This window comes from Heloderma suspectum, chromosome 4 (assembly GCF_057233095.1).
Source record: "Heloderma suspectum isolate Gila_16-S chromosome 4, 16-S_ref, whole genome shotgun sequence".
Classification (NCBI taxonomy): Eukaryota; Metazoa; Chordata; class Lepidosauria; order Squamata; family Helodermatidae; genus Heloderma; species Heloderma suspectum.
Genome location: NC_139461.1, coordinates 39,974,140 through 39,993,767, shown reverse-complemented (window position 1 = coordinate 39,993,767; position 19,628 = coordinate 39,974,140). Strand labels below are relative to the sequence as shown.

The 19,628-nt window shown below is 41.4% G+C and overlaps 1 protein-coding gene across 3 annotated transcripts in view; it reads right to left on the bottom strand.

The window, feature by feature from the left end:
• Positions 1–19,628, bottom strand: part of RNF19A (ring finger protein 19A, RBR E3 ubiquitin protein ligase) — a 91,851-nt gene that overhangs the window by 70,822 nt on the left and 1,401 nt on the right. Inside the window, exons 2-3 of one of the 3 annotated variants that reach the window (XM_084849017.1) lie at positions 16,538–16,672; positions 10,634–10,678 (exon numbers count right to left, since the gene is read on the bottom strand). The exons of 1 other annotated variant lie outside the window; for it this stretch is intronic. The gene's annotated coding sequence lies outside the window, so the exon portion shown is untranslated. The remainder of the gene's footprint in view (positions 1–10,633; positions 10,679–16,537; positions 16,673–19,628) is intronic. One more of the 3 variants, XM_084849016.1, reaches the window with a different exon arrangement.

The following is a 19,628-nucleotide window of genomic DNA, read 5'->3' as shown; positions in this document are numbered from 1 at the left end:
CCTCCATTTTTTTAAGTGGCTAAAAGTAGTCCATTATGTTATCATGAGATTGCCCCTTAACAATTCAGGCAGAGATAGTCAACCTGATGCAATCCAGATATTTTGGACTACAACAGCCCTCAGCTCCAGCCATCTTGGGATCAGAGATTATGTGAGTTGTAATCCAAAGCATCTGGAGGGCACTGGATTGCCTACCCCTGAATTAAGGAATCAGTTGTTGTTGTTCAGTCGTTCAGTCGTGTCCGACTCTTCGTGACCCCATGGACCATAGCACGCCAGGCCTTCCTGTCCTGCGCACTCTCCCGGAGTGTGCTCAAGTTCATATTCATTGCATCCGTGATGCTATCTAGCCATCTCATCCTCTGTCGTCCCCTTCTCCTTTTGCCTTCAGTCTTTCCCAGCATCAGGGTCTTTTCCAGAGACTTTTCTCTTCGCATTAGGTGGCCAAAATACTGGAGATTCAGCTTCAGTATCTGTCCTTCCAATGAGCAGTCAGGGTTGATTTCCTTTAGGATTGACTGATTTGACCTCCTTGCAGTCCAGGGGACTCGTAAGAGTCTTCTCCAGCACCACAGTTCGAAGGCATCAATTCTTCGGCGCTCAGCCTTCCTTATAGTCCAGCTCTCACAGCCATACATTACTACTGGGAAAACCATAGCTTTGATTAGACGGACCTTTGTCGGCAAGGTGATGTCTCTGCTTCTTACTATGCTGTCTAGGTTGGCCATAGCTTTCCTCCCAAGGAGAAAGCGTCTTTTAATTTCATGGCTACAGTCACCGTCTACGGTGATCTTGGGGCCCAAGAAAGTAAAATCTGTCACTGCTTCCATTTCTTCCCCTTCTATATGCCAGGAAGTGATGGGGCCAGATGCCATGATCTTAGTTTTTTTAATGTGGAGTTTCAAACCAGCTTTTGCACTCTCCTCTTTCACCCTCAACAAGAGGCTCTTTAGATCCTCTTCACTTTCTGCCATTAGGGTGGTATCGTCTGCATATCTGAGGTTGTTGATAATTCTCCCGGCAATCTTAATTCCGACCTGTGATTCATCCAACCCGGCGTTTCTCATGATGTACTCTGCATATAAGTTAAATAAGCAGGGTGACAATATGCAGCCTTGTCGTACTCCTTTCCCAATTTTGAACCACTCGGTTGTTCCATGTCTGGTTCTTACTGTTGCTTCTTGACCCTCGTACAGGTTTCTCAGGAGACAGGTAAGGTGGTCTGGTACTCCCATCACTTTAAGAATTTGCCACAGTATGTTGTGATCCACACAATCAAAGGCTTTAGCGTAGTCAATGAAGCAGAAATAGACGTTTTTCTGGAATTCTCTTGCTTTCTCCATGATCCAGCGAACGTTGGCGATTTGATCTCTAGTTCCTCTGCCTCTTCGAAACCCAGCTTGTACTTCCAGTAGTTCTCGGTTCGCATACTGCTGAAGCCTAGCTTGTAGGATTTTGAGCATCACCTTGCTGGCATGCGAAATGAGCGCAATTGTGCGGTAGTTTGAACACGCTTTGGCGTTGCCCTTCTTTGGAACTGGAATGTAAACTGACCTTTTCCAGTCTTGCGGCCATTGCTGAGTGTTCCAAATTTGTTGGCATATTGAATGCAGCACTTTAACAGCATCATCTTTTAGGATTTTAAATAGCTCAGCTGGAATACTGTCATCTTCGCTAGCTTTGTTGTTACTAATGCTTCCTAGGGCCCACTTGACTTCACTCTTGAGGATGTCCGGCTCAAGTTCAGTGACCGCACTATCATGGCTATCAGGGACATTCAGATCTTTCCTGTGGAGTTCTTCTGTGTATTCTTGCCACCTCTTCTTAATCTCATCTGCTTCTGTTAGGTCCCTGCCTTCTTTGTCCTTTATCATACCTGTCTTTGCACAAAACGTTCCCTTGAGATCTCCATTTTTCTTGAAGAGATCTCTAGTCTTTCCCATTCTGTTGTTTTCCTTGTTTTCTTTCCATTGTTCATTTAAGAAGGCCTTCTTGTCTCTCCTTGCTATTCTCTGGAACTCTGCATTCAGTTGGATATATCTTCCCCTTTCTTCCTTGCTTTTCACTTCCCTTCTTTCGTGAGCTACTTGTAAAGCCACATCAGACAGCCACTTGGGTTTCTTGCATTTCTTTTTCTTTGGGATGGATTTCGTTGCTGCCTCCTGAACACTGTTACGGACCTCCGTCCATAGTTCCTCAGGCACTCTGTCTATCAGGTCTAATCCCTGAAATCTATTCCTCACCTCCACTGTATATTCATAAGGGATATGATTTAGGTCATACCTGAACGGTTTAGTGGTTTTCTTCTACGAAATTTTGCAACAAGAACTCATGATCTGAGCCACAGTCAGCTCCAGGTCTTGTTTTTACTGACTGTATAGAGCTTCTCCATCTTTGACTGCCAAGTACATAATCAATCTGATTTCAATATTGACCATCTGGTGATGTCCATGTGTAGAGTCGCCTCTTGTGCTGTTGGAAAAGAGTGTTTGCTATGATCAGCGTGTTCTCTTGGCAAAACTCTTATTAGCTTTTGTCCTGCTTCATTTTGTACACCAAGGCCATGCCTGCCTGTTATCCCGGTGATTTCTTGACTTCCTACTTTAGCATTCCAATCCCCTATGATGAAGAGGACATCTTTTTTTGGTGTTAGTTCTAGAAGGTGTTGGAGGTCTTCAAAGAACCGATCAACCTCAGCTTCTTCGGCATCAGTGGCTGGGGCATAGACTTGAATTACTGTGATGTTGAATGGTTTGCCTTGGATTCGTACTGAGATCATTCTATCGTTTTTAAGATTGTACCCCAGTACTGCTTTTCCCACCCTTTTGTTGACTATGAGTGCTACTCCATTTCTTCTAAGGGATTCTTGCCCACAGTAGTAGATACGATGGTCACCTGAATTAAATTCGCCCATGCCTGTCCATTTTAGTTCGCTGATTCCCAAGATGTCAATGTTCAGTCTCGCCATCTCATGTTTGACCACCTCCAGTTTACCTTGATTCATTGATCTGACATTCCAGGTTCCTAAACAATATTGTTCTTTACAGCATCGGATTTTCTTTTCACCACCAGACACATCCATAGCTGAGTGTCCTTTCGGCTTTGGCCCAGCCGCTTCACTCTTTCTGGCGCTACTTGGAAATACCCTCTGCTCTTCCCCAGTAGTATATTGGACACCTTCCGACCTGAGGGGCTCATCTTCCGGTGTCATCTCTTTTAGCCTTGTGATACGTTCCATGGGGTTTTCTTGGCAAGAATACTGGAGTGGGTTGCCATTTCCTTCTCCAGCGGACCACATTTTGTCAGAACTCTCTGCCATGACCTGTCCATCTTGGGTGGCCCTGCACGGCATAGCTTATGGCTTCACTGAGTTACGCAAGCCCCTTCGCCACAACAAGGCAGATAATTCTTCAGCGTATATGAACTGCATGATCAAAGGTTTCAGATTATGCTCCTAGTTTGTATGAAGATAATTTATTTAGAAATCAATATTTATTTGGAAATTAATATGTTTTAATTGTTATAGCAACAAGTTAGTAAGCATGCTTATTTAGGAAAAAAATCAAAATGGAAAACTTGATGTAAAATCAATTCACCCTAATGGACTTGGGAAGTGACCATCATGTCCCATTTAGCTGATGTGTTGGCTCCTCCCAAAGTCAATTCTTTGGCTGATGTGTTGGCTCCTGATGTGTTGGCTCCTCCCAAAGTCGATTCCTCCCTCCAAGAGATACAGCAGAGTACAGAAGACAATACTCACATGGACATTAGAAGCAAATAGCTATTTCACATGAGCAGCATCACTGCAATTTATTACACGGTCATTAGAGAGTTTAACATTTGAATTCTAAGGTACCTGATTATCTTCTCTCAAATTAAACCCCTGTATCTCCTACATTACACCAAGGGCTTTCAAATGACCCCTTGTTGGTATAAATCTGCCAAGCAGCTTTATAATGTAATTCTACACCTGTCTATTGAGAAGTAAGATCCACTGAATTCAATAGGGCTTACTGCCAAGTATGTGGGTATAGGACTGCACCATTAAAGTCTCTCTAGAAATTGAACAATTGCTACTTATGCAGATTCTATTTTTGATAAAAGCAAAAAACTATTTTACAGGACTACTGCAGTTTGTATGTAAATACAACCATAATAAAAATAAATGCTATAAGAACATCTTAATTCTTGTGGGTGGGGAAATACAATGATTCCCAGAGCATGGGAAATTAAATAAGAAGCCATTTTTAGCGCAAGAGTCTTGATAATAAAACCCAGTCAGGTATACTTTGGACTTTCATAATCATGATGCAGTTTTTTTAAAAAAAAAATTAGCAGCTAATCTATGAGCATCCACTTAAGGTATATAAATGCTTTGGTGAATTATGAGAGGAAATTATAGCCATTTCCCCCAATAACATCAGTCTTTTCTAGGAACTTGTAATATACACAGCACACACTTTACTCCAGTAAGAACCTATAGAATCTATAGAACAGATTAAAATAGATGGGGAGAAATAGACATTCCAATCCATACCTATCCAATCCATAGTTCAATCTTAAGAAGATACATACACAATTATAGCATCTATCTTCTTCTTTTGCTCCTTCACGAATAATGCTTATAGCAACTCAGGATTTTAATATTTATATATCACCAATGAACATAGTTTAAAGAAAACGTATGGACCTTAGAATCTAAAGTTCAACAGTGAGGAGAATAATGCAAAGTCAGAAAGATAAGTAACAAGTGATGAATAGAGGCAAATGCAATTGCATGTACTTGGGCTTTGTTTCGGTGCAGGATGAGGATCAATAGTTAAGCCATGAATCCATGAAAAAGGTGGGTTTTAACAACGACTTTATAAAGTCAATACAAACCTCTTCCCAAACAGCACAAGTTTTAAGTAGACAAGAAACTTGGGGAACAAATCAAAAACATAAAGGGAAGTAAGGGGCAAGAATATGTAGAACCTGAAAAATTACACACATTTAAATAGTACATACAGTTAGAAACCATCGTTTCACAAAGGTCATAGTTTCTGCTCAGGACATCCAGCAAAACAGGCATTTTTATGTAGGTGTCATAAGCATAACATAGGTGTATAAAAGAAATATTGAAAGTCACTTAAATTTAACTTTTACTGAAAAGCTGGTGCAGTTTCAATGTGACCCTTAAAAGCTGAACAGTGACTATTCCTGTATTAATACTTAAACAAAATAAGAGTACCATGTAGATGCTCTTTTTGTATTCTGTATAGTATTTCAGTAGAAATACACACAAAAGCACATATTCTATACCTATTAGTGTACTTCTCTGGGGGTTCAAGGCATTAAAACAAAAGCATGACTCAATGACCAAATGTTCTACTGGCATACCACCAATTAATTCAATAATATTATGCCAACAGAAAACATTGTAGCCTTATTCAGTTAATTCCTTAATCACACAAACACTCTCAGCATATGTAATGTTGCCAAACAATTTGAAAAGAAATTATTTTGTAGCTAGGTGGCTAGGGTTTACTGTTGTCTTGTTTTTGTTAAAGCATGTTAAAAGCAAAGTCAAGTACTTCAAAAATAGAGGAGTATTATGTAACACTACCTAATGTGTTTTGGTTATCAAATGATATACATAGAAAGACAGTTATGAAAGTTTCATTTGATACCGAAAAATCAAAAGGTAGCCAAACAACTCAAGTTCAAATAGCCTTATCCAAACTAGGGTGCCCTGGGCAAGTTAAGAATTGCCTCCAGGGAATCAAACAAAGGAGCTAGTTAAAAATTATTTCTTAGCCACAAGTGATTGACAGCAAATGTGTGGCAGGCAAGCTATTAACTTTTTGTGGATGTATTTAAGGTTACCTTTATCCTATGTTCTGCACCAAGTTGCTTATTTCACCAGCAATACAGCCAAAAAGAATGTATAGAATTAGGTTAACTTCCATCTTTTACATATCCTCATTAAAAATTAGTATAACCACTGTTAAACATTAAGTTATTTCCATCACTGCATGACAATTCTGAAGGTTGTATTAACTGCTTTGTAGGAATACACCCCGCACTTCATCCTCCATTTTTTTAAGTGGCTAAAAGTAGTCCATTATGTTATCATGAGATTGCCCCTTAACAATTCAGGCAGAGATAGTCAACCTGATGCAATCCAGATATTTTGGACTACAACAGCCCTCAGCTCCAGCCATCTTGGGATCAGAGATTATGTGAGTTGTAATCCAAAGCATCTGGAGGGCACTGGATTGCCTACCCCTGAATTAAGGAATCAGTTGTTGTTGTTCAGTCGTTCAGTCGTGTCCGACTCTTCGTGACCCCATGGACCATAGCATGCCAGGCCTTCCTGTCCTGCGCTCTCTCCCGGAGCGTGCTCAAGTTCATATTCATTGCATCCGTGATGCTATCTAGCCATCTCATCCTCTGCCGTCCCCTTCTCCTTTTGCCTTCAGTCTTTCCCAGCATCAAGGTCTTTTCCAGGGAGTTTTCTCTTCGCATTAGGTGGCCAAAATATTGGAGATTCAGCTTCAGTATCTGTCCTTCCAATGAGCAGTCAGGGTTGATTTCCTTTAGGATGGACTGATTTGACCTCCTTGCAGTCCAGGGGACTCGTAAGAGTCTTCTCCAGCACCACAGTTCGAAAGCATCAATTCTTCGGCGCTCAGCCTTCCTTATAGTCCAGCTCTCACAGCCATACATTACTACTGGGAAAACCATAGCTTTGATTAGACGGACCTTTGTCGGCAAGGTGATGTCTCTGCTTCTTACTATGCTGTCTAGGTTGGCCATAGCTTTCCTCCCAAGGAGCAAGCGTCTTTTAATTTCATGGCTACAGTCACCGTCTGCGGTGATCTTGGAGCGCAAGAAAGTAAAATCTGTCACTGCTTCCATTTCTTCCCCTTCTATATGCCAGGAAGTGATGGGGCCAGATGCCATGATCTTCGTTTTTTTAATGTTGAGTTTCAAACCAGCTTTTGCACTCTCCTCTTTCACCCTCAACAAGAGGCTCTTGAGATCCTCTTTGCTTTCTGCCATTAGGGTGGTATCGTCTGCATATCGGAGGTTGTTGATAATTCTCCCAGCAATCTTAATTCCGACCTCTGATTCATCCAACCCAGCATTTCTCATGAAGGAATCAGTACCTCTGGTCTTATTTAAACCTGTTATACTTTCTGCTACTCCTACCCAAGAAAGAGCCTTACAATAAGATGACTGTGGACACAACATGGATGTTCCTGCTTCTATGTACCATTAGACATGTGAATCTCCCTGCACTTCAAACATGATCTGGAAGGATGAGTAACTCCCACTTCTGCTCATGCCATGCCAGAAGCTATCCAGTGTCACATCACGAAGCAGCTGGAAAAATTAACTGATAAGCCATCAGGTAACACTAAAAAAATAACAACTGGACTCATCAAGTGTATATTTCAGAAGGCAAAGGAGGAGAAAAGATAGGACTGTATCCAACAGAGTTCTGCCAATGGAAGGGAACCACTGGGTTTTCCCTTCCTCCCCAAAATCTGCTCTGGAGGGTTGGGGGAACCCTCTGGGGTGGAATTGGGGCACACATGGGGCTGTGGAGGAGCGGGGAGAGATGGGAGGGAAGTCCGATTGCACAATCAGCCTTGCACTTGCATGAGGGTTTGATCCAACCCATAGGAAGCAAGAACAATCCATCAGATCCCCCTACACTTTTCATCCAATACAGATTAGCTTTTGAGAAATGTTTGCACTTTTTGTTCAAGTATAGACTTAACCTGCTTTTGACAACATGCCGTTATAGCATGTTAATATAATTCAGAATTTAATGGTAAAAATAAAAAGTGGTTTATAAGATGTCAAAACACAAAACACAAGACATTCACATCCCCAATCCTTAGCACTTCTAGCTATAATATTAAAATTTACTATTAATTCTTAGTCTTAAGAATAAGAATTCTTATTCTTTAAATTTTATTATAAGAACTGTTAGTGGATTTTAATGTAATAGTGGTATGAGATGTTTGTATGCCTATTTAAATTGTGATTTTTACAATGCATTAATTACCTATTTTGAAATTACTACTACTATTATTATATTATTATTATTGTCATTATCTTATCCTGCTGTTTTGTTGTGGACCTCTTGGGAATGCTTCATTATGAAAAAGCGGCAGGCAAATGAAATGCTGCTGCTAAATTCTACTGCAATCAATGGAACATACTTTCAGGTTGGCACATATATATCATAAGATCATCATCAGCACATACAAAAATGAAGACAGGAATAGCAAGGGATCAGGGTAACTTTTAAGAAGTCAAAATATATGTGGATAATCTAGATGCGCACAGCCATAGAGTGATTATAGTCATCTAAAAACCTTGAACATGTTTTGCTAAAGAGTCTCAGAAACACTATGTTCGTATATTTGCGACTCAGCCTTTCTCCAAACAGCTCAGTGCAGCTTACATAAAGTTATCCTATTTTATCCCCACAACTACCCAGTTTGGTTGTTTACTAAGATAGTGAGAGTATATTTAAAACCATGTGCAGTATCCAATACTGCCACTGCACCTCCACTTATTCTGTTCCAACCATGGGGACCAACTGCCACTGCAACAGGAAACTAGCATTTCCTTAAGCTACCGCAGGAGGAAACTAGCACTTCCTAAAACAACCACGGAAATTAGCCAAAAAGCTAGTTTCCAGAATGAGACAGGTCAATGGAGATCCCTTCTGTGAGCTCTGCTGATATACCCCATCCCAGAAACAAGTGTTTCAGCTCACTTCCAGTTGTTTTAGGAACAACTAGCTTACTATTGGACTAGCAGTGGGTAGTCCAATTGCACCATATCTCCCCAATCCAAGTCCAATGGGCTATGCCAGCTTTCTCCAACCTGGTGCCCTCTAAGATTTCAATTTGGTTCAGCCCCAGCTAGTATGGCCAATGCTCAAAAATCCTAGGAGTTGTAATCCAAAACATCTGCAGAGCAACACGTTGAAGAACACTGGACTATGCACTACATACCACACTGGCTCTTTCAGAATGTATGAAGAACCCGCCTAATTCAAGAAGAATGCAGGACAGCAGGTGTAGTGGCCTGTCCTAAGCATAGAAATAATATTTACTGTCTTCATTAGTTATTGAATGAAGGAGCAGACAGGGCAAGCAGTTGAGCAATGAAAGCCAGTTTGGGAAGGTTGAACAATCTCATCTTTGAGTTTTTCACAAAGTTGGAAGACAAGCAAGATACAAGATGTTAGAAGGTTTGCACGTAACAGCAGCAAATAACAGGTTAATTAACCTACAATTTGTCAGGGTCACATGCTGCCACCACTTTGAACATCCAACCTCCAATCAGAGGTTATTCCATGACTGCGAACCCAGGCACTATGGGTTAATTGTGGGTTAAACAACCCACAGTTAACCTAGAGTTAGTCCTTAGGCTAGCTGTGGGTTGTTTAATCCACAATTTAACCCATAGTATCTGGGTTCGCACATCATGGAATAACCTCCGATGGGGCCAATCAGAAGTTGCATATTCAAAATGGCAGTGGCCATTAATTAACCCATGATTTGCCACAATGATATGCAAATGGGGCCATAGTCTTTGGGCAACAGGGTTGGCTTGGAATAGTAAGGGAGCAATCCTATACAGAGAGGCGGCCGCCTCCAAACTTGGAAGTGACCACTTATCCAATGCATGGCAGGACGAGCATGGAGGGGATCGTCTCAAGCCACCCTGCATTCGCAGCTAGATGGCCAACTGGCTGTCTAGCCGCGAGACATCGGAGCGTGGGGTGGGGAGGCCGGACGCCACATAGGAAGTGTCATGCCGACACTTACGAACTCCCCAACCTGCCCCCGGGAACACCCCCTTTCCCCTGCTCCATGCTGCTCTTCCGAGTGTGGAGCATGGGGACGATCCACACCGCCTACAAGGCGGGGGGGGGGTTCTCCAGGAACCGACCAATCCTATGACCGTCTAGCCACTGTCTAGCGGCCATAGGATTGCACCTCAAATAACGATTAGTTCCCTTATATCTTGCTCTATAACTGTAACTTGCTCTGTAACTCTATAACTACATAACTTTCTCTACAATTGTAAAATGAATATATTTTTCATTTCATATCATTCAGAGCAACTGACTAATATGATGCAAAACACAGACAAATTTGTAATAGGAATCTGAAATAACTACAATCATGTTGAAAAGCAACGAACGGGCATACACTAAATATCTACAAGACCACTAGAAATTACCAAATTAAAATGCTTTCAACAGGCTATACTGCACTCAGTTTGTTTCCTTTGTACAGAAGAAATACAGCTATGATGTTACACAGTAATCTTCAACTGTTATAGTAGTACTTCCATGCTCCACTGCCAGATCTCCCAGGATGTGTGCATATAGGGAACAGAGAAGGGGAAGAAGATAGAACCATATTTCTAGAGATATATTTTTCAGGCTCCTTAGCAATTTAACAACTTTCATTATACTTTTACAGAGCCAGAGAAGTCTACATAGAAACCTAAGCAGCCAGCACTTAGTTTAGCACACTGATACTTCCTCATACTGCTGTTTGGCTATACATCAGTTTTTAAAAACTTGTTAAGCTTATGCTTATATGCATCTCACCTCTGTTATCTTGGGCATGGCTGAGAATCATGATCACCCTCTTTCCTGTATTTAAGAGAAACTAAATTATATATTATACAGAGCACAGTTATTTTATGAGACAAATCTAAGACTAATATGGAATTCTGTCACTGCAGTGTTTGCATATTAAGTCAACCAGTGATATGTCTTTCCTTCATCAAAATTTTGCTACATCTTCTTTCCTGATGCACAACACACTTTACGGACACTCCCTGTGAGTTTCTCAGCTTTTTCTTCCTTTCATCTATCTATAAGTCTAACATTAACAAAACTCTGTACATAGAAGGGTCGCCTGATTATTCAAATATAACCTCAAATATTTTGACACAGTAAAACTTCAGGTTCCCCTGATACAAAAGCAGGGAAACAGCAGATGATTCAGTGCAGTGTTTAAAATGAAAAGCAAAGCTACATAACGCACACTATCCTGCAACAAAAAACAGCCACAGTGTAAAGAATATTGGCTATAAAAATGATTTCCAGTCATCTGCATACATTCAACAGAAATCTTTACAGCTGACAGACAAGTTAGATGCATCAGCTATAAAATTTACAGAGGGATAACTAAATAAACTCTTAGTAGGAAGAACTGCTTCAAGTCTGGATCATGTCTAGCGTATCCATTATTCAAGTAGAAACAACAGTACTTTGTTCTCAAAACAAAACGATAATCCTGAGCCAAAATAAAAGTCCATGTCTGTAAGACAGACAATTTTGCTTATAAGAATCCAAATATTAGGCTAGGATACATTTTTTTTAAAACTGAAAGCTTCATAGTGGTTTCTGATTTAAAAGAAATTGCATGACTTCAATTGGGACAGAAACGGCCTTGGTCACCTTGGTGGATGATTTGAGGAGGGATTTGGATTGGGGTAATGCTGCTTCCTTGTTCTCCTCGACCTCTCAGCGGCTTCTGATACCATTGACCACGGTATCCTCCTGGACCGCCTGGAGGGGTTGGGCACTGGAGACACCGTATCGCGATGGTTCCGGTCCTTCCTCTCTGGCAGGTACCAGAGAGTAGCACTGGGAGAGGAGGTTTCAGACCCGTGGCCACTCACGTGTGGGGCGCCACAAGGTTCCATCCTCTCACCGATGCTATTTAACATCTATGTGAAGCCACTGGGAGCTATCATCAGGAGGTTTGGGATGAGGTTTGGGATGAGGTTTGGGATGAGGTGTCATCAATATGCAGACGGCACGCAGCTCTACCTCTCATTCAAATCTTCACCAAGGTTGGCCATAGAATTCCTGTCCAAATGTCTGGAGACGGTGCGTGGTTGGATGGGGAGGAATAAGCTGAAGCTGAACCCTGAAAAAACTGAGGTACTTTTGGTGGGAGACAAGAGGTTGGGGGATGTTGACCTGGTGTTGAATGGGGTACAGCTACCCTTGAAAGACCAGGTCCGCAGCCTGGGGGTCATTTTAGACTCCCAGCTGTCCATGGAGGCTCAGGTGTCAGCTGTGAGCCAGACAGCGCTGTACCAACTCCATCTGATACGGTGGCTGCACCCCTACCTTCCTGACCATCTGCTCCCATCGGTAGTACACTGCTCCCATCGGTAGACCAGTGACCTGGTCTCCTCTCATCTAGAATACTGTAATGTGCTCTACGTGGGGTTACCCTTGAAGACGGCTCGGAAGCTACAGCTGGTGCAGAACACGGCGGCTCGCCTGATTAAAGGCAGCCGCTGGCATGATCACATCACTCCGGTGCTGAAGGAGTTGCACTGCTTACTTGTTGTTTTCCGGGCCAAATTCAAGGTGTTGGTTTTGACCTTTAAAACCCTATATGATTCCAGCCCAGCACCTCCAGCAACACCAGACAGGCCATTCAACAAGATCAGCCTCGGATGGCCTTCTCTCTGTCCCATCAGCCAGGACAGTTAGACTGGTGAGGGAGAGGGAGAGGGCCTTCTCTGTGGTGGCCCCCACTCTGTGGAGCTCCCTCCCTAGGGAACTCTGCCATGCCCCCTCTTTAATGAGCTTCCGCCACGCGTTGAAAACTTGGTTGTTCAGGCAGGCATTTAGGGTGGGCTAGGGAAATTTTAGGAAATGTTTTAATGTGTAATTTTATTGTTTTTAAACTGTTTGTATTATTGTACATTGCCCGGAGTGGCCAGGTGACCGGCCAGATGGGCGATTAAGACATTAATTAATTAATTGAAATTGGTGTGAAAAGATGGAGGTGGCAATTTATCTCAATTTATGCAGATGCATCAGGCAAATATGTTACTATCACAGTTCCTCCGTTGACTTATGCAGCTTTTGCTGTGTAATGATATCAAGCCTGTTTTTTTCCTTTCTGAAACAGCCTTCAGGGCACAGCCCGGTTTATCCTCAAAAATGCACTAGGATTGAAGGGATGGAACAGGAGCTTTAGTTTTAAAACAAGCGACTTCTCCAATGAGTCTGACTACCCTAAGGGCTAATAGCAAGGTGGCCATAATACTGGAAGGTGGTTTTCAAAAAGAAAGGCTCTAGTTATGTTACACCAGTAAGAATTAGGAGAATAGCTTCTGTACTATTTAGATAAACCAGAAGTCACCCAGGAATTTTCACTAGGGAAATGAACAGGAAAGCTAAGTATGATCAGCTGAGCTGCTGCTAGTTCCCAATTCCTAAGAGACCCCCTCCAACCTTCTTCTTGAGGATGTCCTCAGCACAACAGCTTCTCTCTAAAGGAAGAACATTAAGCAACATAAGAAGCTAACATGTACACTAGATGAAGAAGCATTTTTGTTAAATCCTCTGCTAAGTTAGACCGTATTTTAGATCTATTTTCAAAATAAGGCAACTTTCAAGAAGGAACTATTCTCTGTAAAAAGTTGCATATATATCTTAACCTGTTGTGGTTTTTTTTTAAATCAATCTGCTTTGCAAATATCTTGCTGCTTCTGTGTTGTGGCTACACAAGGGCAAAAGTTAGTTACAACACTGACCTTCATAGGAATACCTTTAGAAGTATTCACACTAAATATAAAGAATATATAAGCCACATCTGATATGTTTCCTTTTTTCCAGAAAATGAACTAGGCATATCTGATATTTCAAGGGAAAGAAACCTCCTCCCCACCCCATTAATACTCCATCTATTTCAATAACTATTTTGATAACCTCACAGAGAGATGTACCTTGTAAGCTCAACTACTATATGGCTAGAAGTTACTAGATTGATCTCTATACCATTGCTAAGGTACTGAGATTTTGCTGGTTGACTGTCATAGGCTGGGTTTACACAATCGCAGGGGGAAACAACCCAGTATGGGTTGTTTCCCCTGCCCCTACACATGCTCTCGCATAACTGGCATTTACCTAATTACCCGCACCACATCACAGGTTGCCATGTCATCTGAACCCAGTGTACGGCATAGCGGGGGTGGCTTCTAACCCTCCCCACAACCCATAGCCTGTTGTAGGGGTTGTAGGGTGGGTTAGAAGCCACCCCCACCATACTGCATTCAGACAACATGGAAACTTGTGATGTGGGTAATTAGGTAAATGCCAGTCACAAGAACAGCACGTGCAGAGGCAGGGGAAACAACCCATACTGCATAGTTGCTCCCTGCAATTGTGCAAACCAGGCCATTGTTTATATCAGGGGAGGGCAACCTCTGGTCCACAGGCCTAATCCAGCTATGTGCTGTTGCCCAATTTGGCTCGGGGAAGGTTGAGCACCCTCCACAGCCCATCCAACTGCCCTCCCCAAGCCCCATCCTCTGCAGACAAGCGGCACAAAGGGGAATCCATTTGTTATTTCCAATCACAGATCAGAGATAAGCTGGAGATTCCCCTGCACCACTTCCCACGCCACTTGTACCCCTAACAATACATGAACAGCTCGGGAAGAAGGAGCCTGACTCAGCCTGCGCTTGCAGAAGCTGGCCCCTGAAAGTCCCATCTGAATAACCATACAACTGTCCTTATTGCTTCCAGACTAAAAGGAAGGAAGAGGCTGCCTCTATGGACATTGGACAACCACACATAATTCCACCTGTTTCTCCTTCCATTAAGTTAATTCTCTCAGCATGACGATAGCAGGGAAGCTCTACTGCTGCCATCATCAGCTCTACTGCCTCTCAAAGAGCTGTGGCAGCAGGAACACCAGCAACAACTTCAGCAAACCCCATCACTACAAGTAGACTTGTGAGGGTGCTTCTAGGATTCCAAGAAAAAAGTGACATGGGGTGGCTCAACAAACTTGTTCCAGGACTTGTTTGGTACAGTGGCCAAGTGTATTCATTTATGGAATAGACCAAATTTCAATGAGTGTTGAAAAAGGATAGAAATATGAGCAAAAGCAGATTCAAGGGAGATGTTATTTAAGAATACAAAACACCTAAATCAGATATGGGAGTAGGGGAACTTAGTTCCATTGTCATGAATAGATCACTGTCTGGTTGGGTTTAGGCTCAGCAGCTCCTCAGAGCTGTGCAGGGGTAGAGGACCTATTATGATGGTCCACCCCAAGCGGCTGACAGATCCAAATGGTTGACCTCTGGAATGGGGAAAATGGCCCAGGCAGCTGACATGAATGCTCCTGAATGTCCTCCCACTAGACGCCAAGTTACCTCCTTGGTGGTCTGATGAGCTGACAAAAATGAAGTGGAAGAGAAGGTGAGAGTGACAGTAGCGGAAAACTCATGACAAATATGATCAAACACAAGTTAGATCTCATATTAGAGCCTACTCTGTGGCAGCGATAGAGGCAAAGAAGTGTTCTTTTTCCTCCATCACTGCATACACTCAAAGCTGGCCAGCACAGCTGCTCCAAGTAGTTAAAGCTCTTTTACATGTTGGCTCACAGGGTGGAAGACAGATCAGCAGGCCACCATGACCAATTTGTGAGGCACACTGCTGACGGTCGGAACAGATATGAGTGACTTAGATACTACAGTTACAGCTATACCAGTAGATGTAACTTTGGTACCTGCTTATCCAAATAAATTCGATGTGTTTCAATTTGTGGAGCCTGAGGATGTGGACACATGAGGGCAACTACATATGTACTCAACCTTTGCCCATCCTAGCTAATAAGAGCAGCTAGAGGTGGAAAGGCCGAATGGGTGGTGGGAGTAGTAAATACTTAATTCTGGGAAGGGGTAATTCCTGAATGTTTGAAAGAGACTGTGGTAAGACCAATATGGGGGCGGGGGAACCTCCGTTAGTCCTACTGTATTGGAGAATTTCTGGACAGTCTCTAATATTCAGTTCTTGGGCAAGGTGCTCAAATTTGTGATGGTTGATAAGCTCCAGATTTTTCTGGATAAAATGGATTGTCTAGATCCATTTAAATCTGTCTTTAGGGTCTTTTCAGTGGTTGCATGTAGGTTCTAGAACTCCCAAGGGAGGACTGTCTCACTTCCTCATTAACAACCTTCCAGATGTTGGTGAAGATCTTCCTGGTTATGAAATCCTTCAGTGTCTAATTTTAACCTGCTGTTTTAATCCGTTTCTAATTTTTAATATATATTTAAAATATTGCTGTGCTTTGTGTCTTTCTGTTGCTGTTCTTGTATTTTCTGTTATGGAGGGATGCTTTTAATTGTTACATTAATTATTTGTTGTGAGCCACAAAGAACTCTTTGGAGATAAGGCAGGATATAAATATTTTAAAAGAAATAAATATTGGAGGGATTTTGTCTTGGAAAATTAAAAGTGAAAGAAAGTAGAAGAAAAAGCTTGAAAAAGATCCAACTGCAGATAGATTTAAAAAGTAAAAAAATAGTTACAACTTAGATGAATCATACTTGTCAAGATGCAGTTGAAAAAGAAGTTTGCCATTTACTCAACAGAGCTCCCATATTTTCAATATAGAAAATAGACATACAAATTCATGGACAAATAATCATAATTACTGCAGTGAAACTCAAGTCTTATTACCTTCTTGGAGGAAGTCAACCTCCATGTGCTAGTCAGCAAAGGAACCTCAAAGATCATGCTCAGTCTTGTAACTGACAAATTCAACAGATGGCTGAATTACATCTTTGCCAACTAACGTGAAAGTGAAACTTGGAGCTGAAATGCAGACAAAAGAAAGAGAAAGCAATAGTAGCTCCATTAGGAACATGTCAGCATAAACATGAACAATAGAAGCAGTCCTCTAACAATATGCAAGAAGTGTTTGGATCGTCTGAGTTAAAGTAAAAGACTGCAAAGAAAGTTACTAGTTTTAGTAAAGACTTCCCAACCATTATAGAACACAAGTTGTGACCTCAAATTTACAGGGCTGCACGGGCATAGGATCTGTACTCACTTGACTTTTCTCCTTGGTCTTCTCCGGAAGAATGGAAATGTCAAATTATGTTTTTAAATAATCATGAATTTCCACAGGATTGGTAATGTCCTGCCCATCCCCACCACCAAATAACCTAGAAAGCAAACTCTTACTTACAGAAATACTGCAGAATTCAGATAGACTATGCCATAAACACAGATATGGGGAGAGGATCAAAAGCCAAACATACCTATCAGACATATCAGTAAAAAAAAATCTCAACTTCTCACTCAAGGACTTCTACATCACTCCCTATTCATGCATTCATCAGTCAGTCAGTCAATGAGGATGTGGAGCAGAGGGAGAGAAGAGAAGCAAGGCTCTTCCACTGCCTCTGCTGAGAGACTGCTGCCTTTGCCACTCTCTTCAACTGTCACCTAGCAGCAGACATTCCATTAGGCTACCTGAACTGTTCTGATTCCAACCGGTTGTTATAATAACTGTAATTTAAGAACTGGTGCCTACAATGGCTTCCCCCCACCTCCCAAACCATTTTCCCCTGTTGTCCAGACAGAGGGGAGGGACTGTCATACTACTGATCTTCGTAAGCCACTCTAGGAGCCTTTCTGGCCAAAGAGTGAGGCAAAAACTGCTTTAAACCAAAAAAAAACCCAGACACAAGTAAGATTAGAACATATTCTGCAAATTTAAAATAAACCTTCCCCCAGAACTAGGTAACACATGCTCCTCAAGTCACTGATTCAGTCCTCAATTCATGCAGCCACATGATTTCAAAAATCGAATGTTCATTTTTTTTAATGAGCATTTTACTAGTGTAGATGAGGAGACATGATTCAAAAGATGAATTCAAGTAAGCACTGCACAGATGTCCAACCATTTTAAGTCATACACAGTTATGTGGGGACCATTTGACCAGGAATTTAATTCCATCTTCACTAGGTTGAGAATTTCTACCACACCACTAACTTAACTCAAGGTAAAATTATTAAGGGCAACCACTCTAAGGTGAATAATTCATTGTATTATAATTATGGTTATTCTGATTAAGTTTAAATCAGTTATTGTTGGGAGACTAGGACAAGCCAAAACAGCCATCTGGTTTTATAATCTGGAGTGCAGGAGTGGAAAGCAGTACAGTAAGTGTAAATAAACTTAATCCTGGGTATTGTAATAGAAATATGTAAGGATACAAGTTGCCATTCCATAAGAAAACAGGATGAAGGGACTGTGAAAACGTGGCCTCAGCTGTCCTGGTGTTCTTGCCTCACACGAGTCACTGTCATACCTTGACTCTAAACTAATCAGACATTCCTGTTTAAAATGTAACCCAATAAATATTCAATTCAGTAAATCTGCCCTTTTCCACACACACCCTTTTATCTCATACTTCATCTCAACATGCTACTTACTAACAGAATGGGAATCAGATCTTCCTTTTAACAGAAGCTTAAAAATACAAGTAATTCCGAATACAGAAAGCACATAGTCATAATTATATTTTACAATAGTAAACACAAATGTCAGCCAGGTATTAGATTACAGATCATTTAAAAATATCAACCTCGCCCCCAATATTTACACTGGAATATATATATATATATATATATATACACACACACACACACACTCCAGTGTAAATAACTGTGAGATATATATATATATATATATATATATATGCAAAACCTCCCCCACAATCAAGATTTCCTTCTGATCTAACATCCATTATTCTTAATCTCAGAAATCCAATTATTTTCATTAAGCATTATACAAATTTTCTTGATCTTCAACTATGTTATTAACATTTCTGCAAGTTTACCCTACATGTCAGATTAAAGAGAGGAAGATGGACCAGAGCATATGTTCACTGTTTTCACTAAATTTCAGAACTCAGAATTTAGTACATTTGGACCTCTGAACTAAGCCTATGTTAGGTAAAACAGGTTTACTAAAATAGTGAATGAGAACACTTTGTTCTCCTGCCATAGTGAGTAAAGTGAGAAGGATCCAAATACCAGGCCTTCCAGTTGCACTTTTAGTGTTCTTGAAATGTGTTATTTTAAACCAAGACTGATAGGAAGAAAACAAGCTATATATATTTAGCATTCAGTCCTATAACTCCACCAACCCTTCCACAAACACCCTCTGACCTTTTCACAGCTCTCTTTTCGGTGACTATGACCATATGTTGCAGAACTGACATAACGCACCAATGCATACAAGAAGTTTTACAGCAGCAAAAGCTGCTAGGTCCACCAAGTGGAAATAAAGGCAAATTGTGGTGGAATATACTATTGTCAATCCTCCTACCCCAGCACAAGCACTTTCCTTCCTTCATGAAGAGCAGCATTCCAGCCTGGTCACTGAAGGCACTTCCTTAATTTTTGGTTTCTAATTGAGAAACCAACAAAAGGTCCCTCAAGTAGTACAGCCAAGGCTGCTTGTTCATGAAATATGAAGGGAAAATTCCACATTACTTCATGCTGACCTCCCATGCAATTCATTTGGGCTCTTTTATTAGACGTAAGCTTGATGCCTATGTATCTCTCAGGGATTAACGGTAAGGCTCCCACGCTATCTCTACTTGTATGAGAAGTCTCTCACTTCTGCACTTACAACCTGTGCTAGCCTGTGTTCATTAGGAACTTTTCAGCCACTATTATCACTTAGACTCACAACAGTTCCAGGCAACAGAACAGGAAAATGCCACCTACTACCCCACAGGACTGACTGTATTTT